The sequence below is a fragment of the Aythya ferina genome (genome assembly GCF_964211825.1).
Source record: "Aythya ferina genome assembly, chromosome: 11".
Classification (NCBI taxonomy): Eukaryota; Metazoa; Chordata; class Aves; order Anseriformes; family Anatidae; genus Aythya; species Aythya ferina.
Window position 1 is genome coordinate 9,350,282 of NC_140307.1, and position 18,124 is coordinate 9,368,405.

Here is an 18,124-nt window from a genome sequence, read left to right on the forward strand (position 1 = left end):
GATATATTTACAATGATGCCAAGATGGTGTTTTCCTTTTTTTTTTTTTTTTCCCAAGCAGTTAATTTCTCATCAAGCAACGTGTGCAAGTAATTTAAAGTTGTTCCTTCTGATGCAAAATACCTCACACTTGCCTACACTGGCTTTCATCTGCTGGCAAACTGTTTGCACCAGATAGGGCCATGCAGACGACAGAAACTGTGGGACTGGGCACAGAAAAGGGGTGTAGGATCTCACATGACACTGGCCAGCTGTACTGGCACACAGATGCACTAGAGGAGAAAGGTAAACTTTCTTTACACCATTTCCTTCCACATTAGATGCAACTTCAGCCATGCTGCATGGTTTGGTTACGTTCTCTTAACTCCTTCCTAGTCTACACTAACATTGATTAAGCTAAATACTTGCTGTCCATTTGTTTTTACAAACTTTACAGTCTAATTGATTTGTAAGACTATTAACAATAGTCTTTATATAGAAGCTTCAAGAAAAAAAAAATCGTTGAAAGCAGATTCATTCCCATCCTAATCTAAAAGCCTGTCTACGGAAGTGCAATCAAAAGAAATTACACAATTATGTTCACACATTTAGCAATGATGTAATTTCAGATTTCAAGTGCTCTGTTTTTATTTATCAAGCAACTTTAAGTGTAAAGGGATACAACACAGCCAAACTCATGGCAGCAGCTTGCTAGGTTAGGTTCTAACAATACAGCTCAAATATTAGGATCATGGGCAGCTTGGGCTACCAGAATTGCTCCAATTCTTACTCTTGAGCCATACTTAACACTATTTGCAGCATCTTCATGCTATGTTGCAGAAACACAACTCCACCGTAACCTTGCCCTCTTGTAGAGGATTCATAGGACAGACCAAAGGTTTCCTGCTCTATAACCATTTACACACTGAAAGGTAGCACTGGACTAGGTTGCCTGGCAGCACTAACTCTTCCCACTTTTATGTTTGTTAGGGATAAATTTAACTTGGGGATCATTTGTCCAACACATACCCTTCTCTTATACCAAACACTAACCTTACGATCAAAGATAAGAGAATGCAAGGCCAGGCAAGAACATGGCCAGGACGCAACATCTAGTCCCTTGGGGACCAATGCCAGCAGGAACAGATGAGCTACTCTGTGCTAAGGAGGTATAATAAACTTGACTGTTTTCAGCAGCTTCCTGACATCTCCACCATCTGCTACACTAAGATATTAGTGAGAAACAAAAGTCATCCCAGACTGAATGCAAAGACTTGCACTTGGAGCACAGTGAAATGAAACTCACGTCATCCAACAAAACGAGGCATGATAGCACAGTTATGCACTGGGAAACATCCTCCCATGCATCTCTACTCATTTACCAGATGTGGGTAGCCCTTTTAAGAGCAAACCCCTGCTTTATAAGCAATATATATAATTCTTAAAAGGTCAAAGTTTCATTCTTGATAATTTCAAGGTTCATTGACAACTGCAACACGTACAGGGCAATTGTAACGGACAAATAATGGAAGATCATAAAGCAAGATCCTTTGTATCTTAAATGGAACTGGTGAAACTGAGATGGCTTGTCACAACATACTGTAGGTCAATCTGAAATTTCCATAAAGTACCTGGAGAGGAAATGCATTTCAAACCAGCAATGTGACAAAACCAAGTCAAGTAATTGCTATGGCTGGTTGGAAAGTAACAGAGATGTTTTGGCGCTTGCTTTGCTCCTTACTGCTCTCGTCATGTTTCTAGTTTATTAGAAATCTATGTGAAACAAACTAAGTCTGGGTGGCAGATGCTAGCCACCTCCAGAAATGTTTTACTCCCTGTGTATTAAGGCAGAAAGAGACCAAGGCAAAAGTCCAGGTTCCTTATGGTAACAACTGGGGAACTGGTCCCTCAGCAGCTGGTTCTTAAAAAGCTTTGCTTTCCACAAAGCATCCCAAAAAAAGGAAGAACATTTGTGAGCAATGAAAAACAAACTACACACAGATTTCAGAAAAACATTTCTTTCCAATCAATCCCTTGACTGCATGCAGGCCTTCCTGCAGCAAGAAAAGAAGCCCTGTCCAATAATTAATTCCAACAGCATTTGAGTCCCAGCCAAGATGGTTATCTGATCCATATTTTACCTCATGTCATAGTTGCCTGAAACACCTAATCAAATCCATAGCTTTGGTCCCTTCCCAGCCCCTCTGCAGCTCCCTGCTTCCGTTGCAAGGCAACGTACAAAAGCCATTTCAGATGGAAGGACTCAACACTGAAAAGCACAGTTCATCCAGAAGGAAAGACTTCGGACACACTCCAAGCCTTGATATATCAGTGAACTCCACCCTACTTGTCATTTATTTCAAGGACACGTTCATTACAGAGATAAGAAATTTACCTTTGATTTTACAATATGAAATTTGCCTATCAATACTCCTTAGTACTTGTTAAGTAAGTCACAGAGGAAGAATCTCAGCGTACAACAGACTTGTGACAAGAGTTACAAAAAGGTAATGCAATATTTTGTGATCTGGTAGATCCTAAGCATTTGGAAAACAACAAGTGCCACTATTTGCAGAAGGTCTATCTGCTCTTTAAATATCATCCAGATTCCTTCCTGACAGTTGAAGGGAAGGAAGGAGGAAACACTGCATTCTTTTATCTAACGCTGCAAATTTATATTTAGAGCAAATTTGTGTATTACAGGTCTATTTTCACCGTGACATAGAACCTCGCTCTTCAGACAGATACACTAAAGACTTAACTTGCAGAAATCTACAGGTACAGCACAGGAGCCCAGCAGCACAGAGACATGAACCTCCCACTGATTTTGCACAGCAGTGAAGTCACCAGCTTCATCCCTGCCTTAGAAACCTTCAGCCTCCTACCTGTTTGAAACAGAAACATAAGACCATTCTCTACCCACTGCTACTGGATCCTGAGAGAGGTTTGTGGCAGAGGATGTGCTGTTTGTGCTCTGGCTGTGCAATGCAGAAGTGTTTGTGGCTGCTCTACACTGCCTTCAGAACAGTGGTCAGGAGATTTTAAGACAACACGACAAAAACTTAACAGCAAAGAAATGGTGTGAACAAGTGTTAGAAGGCCACAGTAAGGACTGTGCTTGTTTTCACACCTTGGTTTAAGATCTCATCCCAGAGAATGAGGTCTTGTAGTTGTGTTTGTACTTCTGATCTATTCAGAATAAAACAGGTAGCAAAGTGCCACACTTTTGCATCTGTACAACCCAGAAGCTAAACCAATGCTCTTCTCCATCAGCAATTGTATAGATCAGGAAGATTATTACTGACTAGCAAAGACACACAGTAAAAGCGAGCAGTCTCCAAGCAAGACTCCAAAGCAAGAGTCTTCTCTCCAGGGAATCCATATTTTATAAGGCTGTTTCCTATAAAAGCCGCATAAATTCAAGAATCCATATATATGGTTATAGTCCCATGGAATTCTTCCCTTGCTTGAAATGGATGATGTTTCTAATTTGCATAGCAATAGCTATTTGGCTATATGACAAATCACAAGCCACACCTTCATACAGGAGCTAGCTAACACTTCACAACGAAGCCCTCTCCATCATTTTTATTTTTTTTCCTCCCCAACTGCTCTTTCTGGTCCTCATACCTCCATGCCATTCCAAGATTAAGGCACCTGAACACCCATTCTCCATACAGCTCTGGGATTTAGATAATCCCATGCACCAATGTGTTAGCAGAACACTAATATTTCACTGTTAATAGCTATATTCCACCTTTAATTTCATTTTCTTACCTGGTCACATGCTTATAGGTCTAAATAAAACTGTTATTGTGCTAAAAGTTGAAGAAATAAAGCATATAAAGATATTCTCTGAATAAAGCTTTGCAACATCAACAAGGGAGACATTCTACTAGGCCACACATTGCTCAAATATTTTCTACAAACATGTTTGACCAGAAGGCATCCACTGCCTTGTTATACAGCTCTGCAGTTGGACCCCATGGAAATATCTTGGCATTCCCCTGAAGTCATGAAATGCAGATGTAGCAGTTTGCACTGAGCTGATGCTTTGGAGATGTGCCATAACACAAACTCAACACATTATGAATCTGGTCACAATTTCCATTTAAACTCAATGAGATATTTAAATGATGTTTTTACATTTAAATTATAGATAGGCTTGGAAATACTTTAATCAGTAATCAATTTCTTACCCCACCCAAAAACAGATGTTAAAATATTTCAATTAATAGCAGGAACATATGAAGAGAAAAAGGCTTAGAAAATAACGCTAAGCTGCACAAAGAATGCTTAAATAAATGAGCCAAATGTCAGGTTTGCCAGAGCCAGGAAAAAATCCCACCGATTTCAGCAGATGCAGGATTTGGCTCCAACTTGCAAAGGACAGTAAGGTCAGAACTACAAGGCCTACAAGTGCACACTAAGTCAATATCAGGGCACTCTGGCACACATCAATATTTGCTTGTTTTGAACAGATGCTACATGCTTCCAGAGGGTGCTCTCAAATGAAGCATTAAAATATAAAGCATTTTCTAATTGTTTAAAGTTTTCCATGAATATTAAGTGGTGAGAATTATCTTTTTTTTCCATTAAAATATATATTTTACTGATAATCCAGTTATATATTTGATACAAAATCTTCCTGAGTACAGTCATAAAAAGACAGCAATGGTCTCACTGATTTTGAAAATACAGAGTAGAAACCTACGCCATTATATGCGAATCATGTGAGATCTGTAAAGAAATAACACACCATCTGTTTTTCTGGTTAGAATCTCCTGTTCTAGCTCCAGTGAGACTGCAAGGAACAATAATTAGCACCTACCAGCCAGCTCAGTATTTGTAAGCACAATGCTAAGCTAGCCTTTGAAGCCAAAACTGCTCATACCTGTGTTAACCTCTATTTAATAGGAAATAAAAGACCAGATTTTATTTTAAAAAGGTTTATGTTTCTAGATGTGCTCTAAATTTGGACAGATTTGGGTAGGTTTGCATACATTCTTGACCATCAAAAGAACATCTTACGAATGATATGACAAAGTTAATTTGTAAATAAAATATTTGGAAGGTATTTGTTTCAAAAGGATAAAGGACTATATTTTTTCCAACTATATTTTTTTCTTTGATGTGACTACATGACTTAAATGAAAGAAAACCCGAAACTCAAGTGTGGATAATTTCACCCTGAAAGCTAAAATTCAGTGAATTTAGGAACTAGAATGAGTGCCTTATAGCAAAAATACTGGCAAATGGCTGTACCACAGAGCCACCTGACAGCTAGCCAGCTGAAAGCATCCACAGCCTGACTCTATCTGGCTGTAGCTTCTTTCACCCTTTATATTAAGTTAGAGACTAACATTCATGAGACACATACAGTTGCTAACTTTCTTCGGAAGGAGTATGTTTCCGTATTAACCTGACAAAAAGTTTGCTACATCCTACTTTGCAACAGAACAGCCAAAGTCACTACATAACCTGACAAGCTGCCTCATCACAGCTTTTTATTTGCCCAAGGGAAGGAGCAGTTTTAACAGGAAAGTCAACACGTACCTTCACTGCACAAAAAGGAAGATACTAACACAGAAAACCTATTCTCTCCCAGCACAGGTTTATTTTCCTCACAGCCAGCTTAAAATAAATAAATCAATCTATCCATAGCCAGAGCAAAGCTTTTTACTTGTTTGAAGTTTTGCAGGATCAAGATTTTTTTTAGCAACCACTGCATAAACCAACAGGCTTACTGCATCTTGCAAAGAAGCTGGCTTTGTGTATTTTCTAGTTTGCAACATCCAAACAATAGTTACCATAAAAACAGCATTTAATGCAGCCTGTATTAATCTCTGCTGTGGTTTCTGCAGCATTCCCTGTACTTATAAGGTAAATATAAGTAATATTTATATATAATAATGCTCTTTTACTTTGTCTTCTGCTGTTGAGTTTTACAAGGCATGCTATTTTGTTTGATTAAACTAAAATCCAAAATAATTTTGAAAACACACTTAAGAAGTGAAAACAAAACTCTGAGCAATTGTTACCTCTGGCTACACTATGTGGAGAGTATTTCTTTTCAAAGCAAGAGAAGTTTCACTGTTTTCAACACAAGCACTTCAAGCATGTCATTCCACTTTAGCTCTTAAAAACTTAGCAGAAAATAGAGCAATGAAACAGGAAAAAAAAAGTAAGTGATGTCCTAATGAGGAAAGGCCTTCTGTAGCTACTCCCCCCCCACCCACTTCTTGAATCACAAGGAACCAAGGATCGGAGGGATAAAATGGCTCAGGTTCATTGACACACCCTGAACAGGCTACAGTCAAGCTGGAGATCTCCTTTTGAAAAATCTTACGGTAAGTGGAATCAAGTGTGTAACGGAAATGGTATATTTAAAAATGATATGAGGGTAAGTTGAATTAACAACAGAAAATCCTCTTATTCAACATATTTTAAGTCCTAAAAGGAGACAAAAATGTCCTAGTTTTGGAAAGCAAAAGCATTTCACAATAAAACTATACCTCCAGGGGAGTAAATGTCTTTAAAAAGTCAGTATGCCTTCAAGGGTGTAATTCTTTACAGGTCACATCTCCCTCTATGAGTTTATAAATCTATACTACATCTTCTGAGACAGAAATGAAGGTGCTCACCATGACATCACTGACCTCGAGGGGTTGTTAGGAGCACACATTTAGGCAGGATGGGATTAGCATACTACATTAGTGTTTAAGATCAGGAAACAGACTGCACTTTGTAACAGCATTTTTCATTTGTGTGAATTTCCGAAAGAAAACCCAAAGCATATGGCGTGTGCTGCAAATTAGGCTTAAATCCGACATTTTTCTTTTAGAGCACAAAGTATACTCCAATCCCTCTATAATTAAACATGGATGTGAATAGTAGGGTTGAACCAAGATGAGAGAAAAAAACTGCAGTTAACTACCCTGTTTTCTTTCCTGACCTAAGCTCTTGGTCACAGGACAGACTTTCTTCTGTAGCATGTTAGCATTAACTTTTCTCCCACACAGAACTCTGTCCATTCACAAAATGGAACCAAGAACTCAGATACTTGTACATTCTGCTTGCAATATATAAGTATAACTTAAATTTCAGTGTAGCTGTTAGTAACACAAGTATTGGAGTTTTACATAATTCACAACTTTAGTAACCTCTGCCTTTAAGATTTATTTTTTTTTTTCTATTTCTTACTATCATTACTATTTATCTATTATGCTTTCCAGAATTCCTAACTGGACCACTGCCACCTTAACAATGTGATTGGATTGATGTACAATCATCACTGCACTATTAGATGAAATAATATCCTCATACTGACCGAACTGACCCAAGAAAAGAATGTGTCTTCACTGAATTTGAAAGGAAACCAGATTTATTCCATTAAGTTGTTGCCGAGAGTCCTTGGACTTAATCTGCAGAAATCTAAATTCAATTGTCCTAAAACCTACTTCTGGTTCTCTAGTTCTCAAAAATACCTGCTCTAAGAACTGAGCTTGGCTATTCAATGTAAAGAAAGGACAGCCACTCACCATCTGCAACAGCTCCCTTTAAAATAAACATAAGCATGAAGTCTAATACTATGCGACTCTTGCAGAAGAGCTTGGACAATCTAGTGATGTCTGTCATAAAACTGCAGTGACACTGATTTTTAATACTGCAGTGACTTCAACAATTCAAACCCAGAGGGATTCGCTGTATTGTACCGGGAATACTTGGGAACACTTGAAGTAGTAGCAAAAGAAAAAAATAAAAATGTGCTTAGTAATCAACTGTAGGCCCATAGCACAAATTTCAGGGCATTTCTTTTTACAAGTTCATAAACCAGCTCTGCCTCCACATTACCCACTGTGTCTTATAAGTGGGTCTGGAGGACCCGTTTAACGTGTTTGTACAATTACTATGGTCTAGGAAGAAACCTCTATTCTAAATGAAGTGGTAACATTAATCTTTGCTCTGACCAGGTTTATAATGAATTACAGGATTGACTACTGAAGGAAGCAAAAGGATGAGGCATGATTACTTTGATCTTGTGGGGGGCATGGTGTTTTCACAAAGGTGCCATGATGAAACAAAGATGGTAACTTTGAAGCTGCATAAAGAGAACACTACATCCCAGGGTCAGAGTTAGTGCTAGGTCAGTCACTTCAGTAGGAACCTAAAATGATCTTATCCCAATGCTTTTAGTTTCTAAAACATCTTAAGGAGATTTGGAATTTCAGCTGAAATTTTTTTTCTTTCTACTCATTTGTTACAGCATTAAAAATGTACAACTTTCTGCAGGACCAAAAGACAAACAATCAATCAGCATTGCCTAGTTCAAAAGGCCACCCTTCCTCAGTGCTCAGCATAAGTCAGGCTGTTCTCTCAACCAGCTTCTGCCTTTGCAAACATCATCCTGTAAAACTGATCCAGATGAATCCCAAGCACTCCAAGGGGCTCAACTGAGCTACATGGACACAAGCAAGCAAAGAAGATATGTCCAGGTATGAACAACATTTTTTTATTTTTTTTTTGAGGGGGGGTCATTAATCTACCCCAGATTACCTAGTCTACCACAAAGTGATTTATTTGAAGTGCTGCAATATTTTTTAGAAGTAGAGCAAGTTTGGTCATTATTCCTATGCAGCTTCCAAATATAAGAAATTATTACATGGTAAGAATATTACATATGCATGAAGTGATCCTGCTTGCTAGGATAACACTGTACATGATGGTTGGAATTAATTTTCCAACTTGTTATTAATAGTGTTATTAATAACTGTGACAGAGTAAAAAAATCAAATGTTGATTTAAAAATCAAGTAGTGTCTTTGTGTAACAATCAGATACAACTTCAGTAACAAGTGTATTATCATAACCCAAGAGACAAATTGGTATTTTCAGTGTAACTGACTCAGGCAAGTAAATTAAGTGGGATTTTCAGAAACAGTAGTTTGTCTCCAAGCAAGGCAAGTTCTCTAGGAGAACTGTGTGGCTTCATATTCTTGCACTCAGAAAAACGTGTGATATTGTGTCCCTCTCATACAGAAAACAATAACACCTGTCTATTTTGTTCCACTGTTTTCTTTCATAAAGAGAAACACCAAGACTTCTGAACAACAGTGGGACCAAAGTCTCTTTGCTAGTTCAATCAACCATGAAGAGCATGGCTTCTCCTTAGCAGGTCTGTGCAAGGGCAACCTGATACCGTTTGATGATCCATTTAATCCCAGCACAAAGGCTGTATGCAAACAGAGGAGGTTGTGCAGGCAAGGATACTAACAGGACAGAGCTAGTGTTGTCTGGTACAGCCCTCCCATCACCTAAGTAGATAGTAGTATTTGGCATTTCACCATCCAGGCTAGACAGCTCTTTTCAAGACAAATATTCATTCCAACCCCAAGCATCTCTTCCACACATCACTGTGTGAGTAGAGCACTCAGCTCCTGTCTTTCACTCTTCTCCCTGTTAATGTTTCCTCCTCCACTACCCTCAAATCCACAGCCAACCCCCTTCCTTCTTCTTTAGCATGGTTCAGTTCATCAGCCTGTTCAGCTTGTGTAGAAACTGCCACTCACACTCACTCAGTTCCCCAAAGATACGGACATTCAAGAACACTTTTAAACAGAGCAAAGTAAAAGGCTTTGGTCTAGACCTGTATTTCAGGACTAGACGTGTTTCAAGTCTGCCATGCTGCAGTTGTTTAAATGCACCTTAAAGCATTCCTAGCAAAACCACGGATTAATGAATATCCCGAGTGGCTTTAGCTCTTTAATTCCCAGTAGCTAACATGCATCCAGCACATTCACACCAGTATGCATGTGCCTGATAGTTTGATAGTTAATACTATTATCTCCCAGATACCCACCAGGCTATTAAGTCATTAGCCATACCCTTGCTGCCTGAGATCCCATTGAACATGACGGGGAGGGAAAGAGGCAAAGAGTCTTTTCAAATCAGTCTGAAACTTATTTCCAAATGAATCTTCTACACAGTGTGCTCCAAAAAGCACTCTTGACTGAAGCAATCTTTAATAAACAATGGAGAAAAGTCATTTACTGTGTGACCATTATCAGAAACCACTGTGCTCTTTAGAGTGGGCAGACATCTGTTACATCTGTTTCAATGAAAACCCCTGGGGAATATTCTGCAGTTTGGCACCGCAGTTGTGTGTTATAATGTCAAATATGAAGAACATAACACAGCAGGGTGCCCAGGGACAGGGAAAGGCAATCCAACAGACTGCCCTAGTTTCTGTTAAAAATAGGTCAAAGAGCTGGTATAATCAAAGTCTGGCAGTGCATACTAATTACTGACAGAATGTCTTACACTTGCATTGACTGGAAGCAACCCGTACATGATCTTATTAGCTAAATACACTAGGAGCCTTTTTAGATATTAAATATTTGAAATGAAAATGTAGATTTCCTATTACTTCAAGAGATTGGTTTTATTCTGGATGACCTGGCAAATTAATTTATAGACAAATCAATAACATATGGAGACACAGTTTCCCCATAACGATTTAAAATTCATTAACGTATATTTGCTGAACTAATAAACAAATGTTATGCTATGAATCCCAAATAGCTTGTAGATGTTGATTACAGGACACAAGATTGCTACACAAGTGCACAAAAAATTATTCATGATAGAATTAGCAGGGAGGAAACAATCAAAGTATAGAGAAATTGCATATTTTAGAAGGTAAAATGCAGTGATTAAGAGACAAAGATGGGTCTCCACTCCTAAAAATTAACACATGGCCTCAACATCTAAGGCCAATCAGCAACTTTCTTCACAAATTACAAGCAACTGTGAAGTAGAACAGAAGGAACAAGCTAATGCTACTCTGTCCCTGACAGGGAACATCACAAGTTTAGCCTTAATCACAAATTACTTTAAATACTTATGTTTTGTGAGTGACAAGGTTATCAGAAAAGGGACAAACGCTGAGAATGTTTTGAAGTTTATATCAAAACAAGTGAACTGACCTGCTAAGCAAATAGTATTTCCTGAGACTTATTCACCTCACGCAATCTCACAAAGTCTTCCTAGATGAGCACCTGTAACAAAATAAAGAAATATATTGAATCTGAAAACTATATGATATAACAATGATTTCAGTTACATACATAGCACTTTATAACAATTTTGGCTTCATTGCATCACTTTTCTTCAATTGGTTTACACCACCAAAAAACACCTTCAATAGCAGTAATAGCTATTATGTAACAAGATCATAGGCCTATGCAGCCTCAGTAAGGATTGCAAACAAACATGCCCAGAAAACTATTTTCCTAAATGACTATTCCTCCATGTTCAAGATCAAGAATGGGAAATCAGATAGATGAATATAGCATGATTTCACATGATTTCATCCTATATCACTATCAAATCAGTGCATTTTTGGACAAAAAACAAATCCGTTTGAAAAATGTATTTAGTTGTGGACGTAGAAGTTCCTTCTTCATGTGCCAACGCAAACATTTTGGATATGGTTGATGTATAAAATTATTGCTAATGTCAATTTGCTACTCACACAGTAGAGCAAATTTAAAGAACAGAAAGTGAACTTCTCCCTTCAACAAATTTCCCAATTATAGCAAAAGTCACACTCAGCAATACAAAGGAACTAATTTTCTCAAACAGTTTTAAAGCATGAGGGGGAAAAAAAAAAAAATCTCATTTACTTAAGTAAGGGTGTTTTCTGTGTGTTTTATTTTTAATGACTAGATAATTTTATCACATAAGTTGAAACAAACTCCTGTCTCAGCAAAGGTCTTGTGGTCAAGAACATTGTTGATTCTATTTTGTGATCGGTAATGAAGAAAAAGCTGGCTAGAGCATTATTTGCCCAAGAGCACATAACTGAGCATTACTTGGTAAGAAATGGATGGCTGTGTTAATTTAGAACACTTAAATTGGATGTACTAGAGTCATTGACTGTGTTTGTCAAAATTGATTTTTCCATAGCATTACATACTTGCAAGTTACCTATGAAAACACTAATGCAGAAAGTTATACAGTACCCTTTACCCTTCTGCCTGTAAGTACTTGGCACTATAAGGCTGTAAGGACAGAGCAACATCAGACATTTTAGGACCTCCCATTTTCCCTGGTTCTAAGCAGTTCATACTCACTTCATCCTGCACAAAATTCTATCAAAGCAGCAAGATGTTTCAGATTTTGACTGAAGAAGTGCTGCTTCCAAGCCAGGTTCTTATGACAAACATCAGTCATGGAAATCCGTTGCTCCCTCCAGCAGGGCTGTGCTAACAGCATACTCAAACCCAGGGGGAAGTAAGTCCCTTATAACAGTAGAAGGATGTGGATAGATGGATTAAGTATGCTAATAAAATGTACAGACATCTGCAAAAAAAGCTATCAATTTAATAATTGATAAATATAAAATTTCAAAGTGACTGTCCAAAAGCAGATTTTTCAGTTCAATTTCTCAAAAGAAATCAGTCTTGGGCAATCATGGTACACATACATGTGCCTGTCCAGCTATCTGTCCTCCCAGCAGCTTCTCAACACTATCTGAGCTCCATTTGCTCCCTGAGAATATTATAATTCCATCAGCTGCACAGAAATTGGCAGGTAAACAAAAAGTGATGAGGAAAGACAAACAGATGTATAATCATCTTTTCAGACATTTACCTCATTCCCTACACTAAAATCTGTTCCCCTAAACAAACACACAAAGCCCGTAGCCTGGTGGTAGCCCAGGGGCAGCAGGCAGAGAGGCTGGGCCTAGGAGCAATATCCCCACAGCCATCCCTGCTCCTCACTGCCTTCCCACACCACCCTCCATTTCCCTGGGTTCCATTGCACCACTGCTTAAATATCTCAAGGAGATCCCAGCTCCTCCAGGCTGATCTCAGTCTGCTGGCACCTGCAGTAGTCTGGAAAATAGAGTCTCCTATGTCAAGAACCTGAAAAAACAGGCATGCAGAAATTACTTGTGATTTCCAAAATCTTATTTGAGTCTTTGAGTTGGCATCCAGAAAAATAGATGTGCTAACTCTTCTCCAAATGGTATAGGTATTCGTATAATGAAGCAGTGGAAAGCAACTCAACTTGGTTCCAGTTACAGGCTTTAAGTACACCTCCAGAACTCCCAAACGTACTAAGATTCCCTTGTTTCAATGCACAGATTACAAAATAATCTGCTTTATTAATTTCTGAGACCCATTTGGACAAAATTTGTTGCTTTGGTTCTATCATTTGAACGTGGTCCCTTCAATGCTTTGGTACAGCATATGTGCTAAAATTCAGCCTTGTTTTTCAAGGGGGGCTGAATAAAAATAATCAGCAACATGGGTACGTCCCTAAGACAATGCTTCAAGTGGCACATAAAATACTGAAATTCCAATAATGTAAGCTTTAAAATGAAAATCTGATGTCTCATAACTTAGTCATGAGACTGCATCAGCTCACTACAACTGTCTCGATGCTTCCCCTAAAAGCCCGGCTGTCTCTGGGGAGCCATCTTGCTAATATTTCTCAGTAGAACGTAGTCTGAGCACAATTGCCGCTAATTTTACTTACCTCATTTGCTTGGTATCTCAGAGCTTTATAATGGCTGGCACTTCTGATGCATTTTAATATAGCTTAAAAAGGAATCGGCCTGAATAAATACAAGAAAATGCTATTGTCTCCCTTCCCTGTGTAGCTGAAATCTAATTGCAAATGTTTTCCCATTTTCCTGGCAGAGTTACCACTGTTTTTCCACACAGGTCTCATTCCTAAAGACGTACGTGGCAATTTGGTACAAGGAATTGACCCATTCCAGAGCATGGTGTCCATCAGCAGTTTTTCTCAAGCAGAGCCAGGCCTTGTGAGCAGATGGTAAGATCTCTCACCACCGAGCATAAGACAACCTTGGGGTCTGTAACTGAGGGCAGGGGGAGCAGACAGAACAAGACCCAATCTCACAAGGGATGTTGTAACAGCCTGAAAGGAGGTCACGCAGTGAGGCAACTGCAGCTGGACAGGAGAACAGCAGCAGAAACACCAGCTCAGGGTGCAGGACACACTGTGGAGGACCACAGGAGATGCGTATGGTAGGAACAGTGCTGGATGGGCCCTTCTACATCTTCCCCCCCCACACCCAACTCCCAGCTGCCCCCAGTCCCTCTCCACTTGACGTTCATGCTCCAGCTGCAATGGCTCTGACCTCTGCAGGCTGATCGCTGTGCTCACAAAACCACAGGATTCAAAATTAGCAAATGAATATTTAATCAATTAATATCAGGCAAGTGTGACAGCCTCAGATAAGCCAGTCTTTTCCACAGCAGGAAATCACCAACGTTTCATTAAACAGAACATATTTTCTTGCATACCTCATGTAAAACAGAAGTAATAAAAGCAAAGGGAAAAATAAGCCAATTTCCACAAACCCCTCTAAAGGATTGTTTAAATGTGTAATACAACAGTGTACCAAGCCTTTGGTAGCTATTTAAGAAATAAAAATGGAACGCTGCAAAAGCATTTTAGTATCAGACCAACAACTGGAATTTTTGAAAAAATCTCAAACTCAGATAATTCTCTCTACCTCACCCCCTTGTGCATCACTTATCCAACCATTTACTGACAGCAGCAGGAAAAATTTTAAAGCTGTACAGCTTCATCACCCCCCGGCAAGCGTTCCACACCATATGACGAAGCAGCAGTTTCTCTAGGTGGGCAGAATGAGCAGCTTTGATACCCCAAGCTGGGAATCTCCAACTTACACCACCTAAACAGGGCATCTCTGTTTGGACATAGCCTTTCCCACCAAGGAGGTTTTCCAGTTGACCCTATCCAAGCAGGGAACCGAGCACCTTCCGGGCTCTCAATGCACATGCATACCTCTGGGAGCTCTGGGCTGGCACTCTTCCCACCCAGAGCTCAAAATTAAAAAAATAAAAAAAGAGACTTCTGTTGACTTATACATGTGACTTACACATGTGCTCTGTGCGTACAGCTTTCTGGTGAACCAGAAAGCAGCAGTGATTTTCAGTGGAAGACAAAATTAATTAGCTCTGCTTTGACACACTGCAGTGTCTGCAGAGCTCTCAATGAGGTTAAGTGAGAGGGTGCAGAAGCAGGTGGGGGTGACCTGTCAAGAGCACATTTCAAAAGTTTTCCAAAGGGGATACAGACCCTTGCGCAACCAGTGAGTGCCTCTTTTCATTCAGGTGCTCAGGAATTGAGGTTTTCAGAGATGTCAATGGGCTCTACTCCCCAGAGGGGATTTATGGGCACACATTTCCAAGGGGCATTATTTACTTGTAATAGTATTTGCTGTACCTCCCGGTGTACAGCTTTCACCTTTCAGCAGTGTTAGGAAGACCACTAGTGGGAATGGTAGGACATGGATTTCCTAAAATGCCACCTTTCCACCTCCAAGCCCCACATCCTCAACACTCCTTGCTGATCACAAAGACACGAACCACCAGCCACCTGTGAGTAGGCTCTATTTCATTTACAGCAAAAGGAAATGTTTTGCACAAGGAAAACATTTGAATGCTCCTTTTCCAGCAGCAGTTGAAATTAGTACAATTCAACACCAGTACTAGAAACTTCAGAAATGGTGAAGCACTTTGTCAAGATTTTCCTGCCTTGTCATACTCCAACCACATTCAAAGCTGCATCAGGACAGCAAAAGAGCTCTCAGTGTAACAAAGCTACTACAGTTCCTTAGCTGTGTCCTCTATGGGTCTCATTGGTTAAAAAGATATGGCACAGTGGGAAGTGAAGAAAAACACTATCACTTTTTTTCTTTTTAATCCTCAGTGGGGGAAAAGACTTTCTCCCATATATTTTAGATTAGTATTCTCCTTTTCTTTTAATAAAGAGAAAATTACATCCTTACATTTGAAATAGTACATTGAATCAAGCCAAGCGTCCTCTAAGGCTATGTAAATACTCCAAGATCCCCCACAGAACCGGAGTTCTAGCTTTAAAATGGGAATTTGCAATCCCGCATCCAGATCTTACCAAAACAGGCATGCTTCTCTCCTTCAGTTTGCATACAATGACAAACCATTTGTTGAGAATGAGATCCCTCTTAGAATGTATGTCATTAAGAAAACATCTGTTTAAAGCAGGAAAGCTGCCCTGCAGGTTATGCATTGAAATGCCTCTATCGCACAGCTGGTAGCCAAGTAGGCTTCTTCTAATAAAATCTAACTTAGCCTTTAGCCTTCCTGTAAATGGGGTATTTACATTATGTTAACAGTCTTTCAGCGATAATAATAAATGCGCTGCAGACAAAGTAAATACAATTCTATACAGTTGTGTAACTATCAGACAACGTAGAGCTACATTCTTCTGTCCAGTAGCATCTGCCAAGTCTGATAAGCAACCGCAAGAAAACACTTTTTTAATGTATAAATCATAATCCATGTATAATGCACAGAAGATGATGAATGTGTCTGGACAAAAGCCGGAACAATGCAATGCTCTGGAATGAAATCCTTGGATGTTACTTAGTTATCTGCTTTGCGGTGGGCATAGTATCACCTCCAAATACAATCCCTGACTCTTTAAAAACAAACAAAGAAAAGTCTTAAACCTGAAGTTGTACACAGCCTTTCAGTCTCAGAAAATAAGTTGTTATTCACCAACCATACAATTCTGTGCAAATATTTTTCCATGCATAAAATGGCAATATACCGTATCTTGCTATAAAAATTAAAACAAAGAGAATCCACCATATTACACTCCATCCAAAGACCTCCACACAAAATCCTGATTAAAGCCTCTCAACAGGATTATGCAGGGAGTTTTTTATTATGAAAAATATGCCAACATACCATCCTCATAAGGACAAGAGCATTTGAGACAGAACCAACTATATTTTTGTTGGCAAAATTCTTTATCACCCTCGTGCCAAACTGTAGGGAGCTCTGGTGTCTCGAAGGTTATTCAGCAAGCAATGGATAGTTGGCTTTCCACCCCTCTAATTTTTAATTGTGAGCAGATACAAGCTCAGATTCTCCAGAATAAAACAAGCACAAGAGAAGCCTCGATTTCCTAAGCACATAACTTCTGAGGAAGAATATTAACGTTCACAATGTTTGGGGTTGGCAACAGCGCGATCATACTATTTTAACCTGAATATTTCTGACTGGCCATTAGCATAAGCATCCAACAGGTACATACACATGATTGCAACAAATACTTAAGCATAAAGTCAGCAAAAAGGTTCATTTAAATATTTGCCAGCACTCTTAGTATGTTTGCACATTGAAAGCAAATTCTGACATTCCCACAGCAGTACAAGACCAACACTGAATAGTTGATCCTACCTCTTGAAATCCAGACTACATTTAATTTAGAAGTACAGTGCATAGGGCAAATTCCCCTTTCAGCTAAACATATTTAAAATATATGGGCTGTTTACAATTTGAGGATTTTTTATTATTATTTTTAATGAGAATATAGTACTAGAAAGATCTTAACTTCTCTGAGTTCTGTTACTCCATGTCCGTTGAAAACATTAAGCTGGGGACACCCTGAACCCTTATATTTACCCATGAAAAATACACAGAGCCACCAAGCTAGTTGTTGGAAAAACAAAACAAAAACAAAAAACACTGTTCTGTAGAAAATTCTCAACTAGAAAGACTGAAGAGTTCCAACTAACCTAAAACATTCAGGTGAGTGTTCAGCAAAGACCAGACCACTTAATTCCCTATGGTACCACCTTTGAAAGGCCTACAAGTGCTTCCCAGTCATACATCTCTCTTGTAGTTCATGTTCAACCCCATCAGACAATCCTGCTTTAATATTTATGACCCGCTCACAGGAGACCAGCACTCAGCTGGCTCTTCTGTTCAAGCTCCTTCTCAGACACTGCCAAACCACCGCCAGCAATACCGTTTCCTTATCTACCTTGCCATTAGGTGGCAATGCAGCAACGTACATCACCAAGCCCTGGTGCCTGATTTTAAATGGTGCCCATTTATTTGAATTCCTGGCAACATTTATAGGGATTGAATGTTTTGAGAAAAAAGTTGTTTTCCTCACATTTATTCATCATCTTAGTTTCAAGAAATTTGGGTTAAGATTCCCAGTCCCTAATTTTTGAAATACATATTCCAATTTTCATCTGAAAAAGATGCCTTATGAAACCCCACTTCAAAAGGATGCTCTCAAGCAAGG

At 39.1% G+C, this 18,124-nt stretch overlaps 1 long non-coding RNA gene across 11 annotated transcripts in view; it reads right to left on the reverse strand.

Moving 5' to 3' along the window:
• Window positions 1-18,124, reverse strand: part of LOC311442568 — a 259,074-nt gene that overhangs the window by 161,138 nt on the left and 79,812 nt on the right. For 8 of the 11 annotated variants that reach the window (XR_014696744.1, XR_014696745.1, XR_014696746.1 and 5 more), the window contains one exon: window positions 10,963-11,034. This is a non-coding gene — a long non-coding RNA (uncharacterized lncRNA). The remainder of the gene's footprint in view (window positions 1-10,962; window positions 11,035-18,124) is intronic. The other 3 variants (XR_014696743.1, XR_014696752.1, XR_014696753.1) reach the window with 1 other exon arrangement.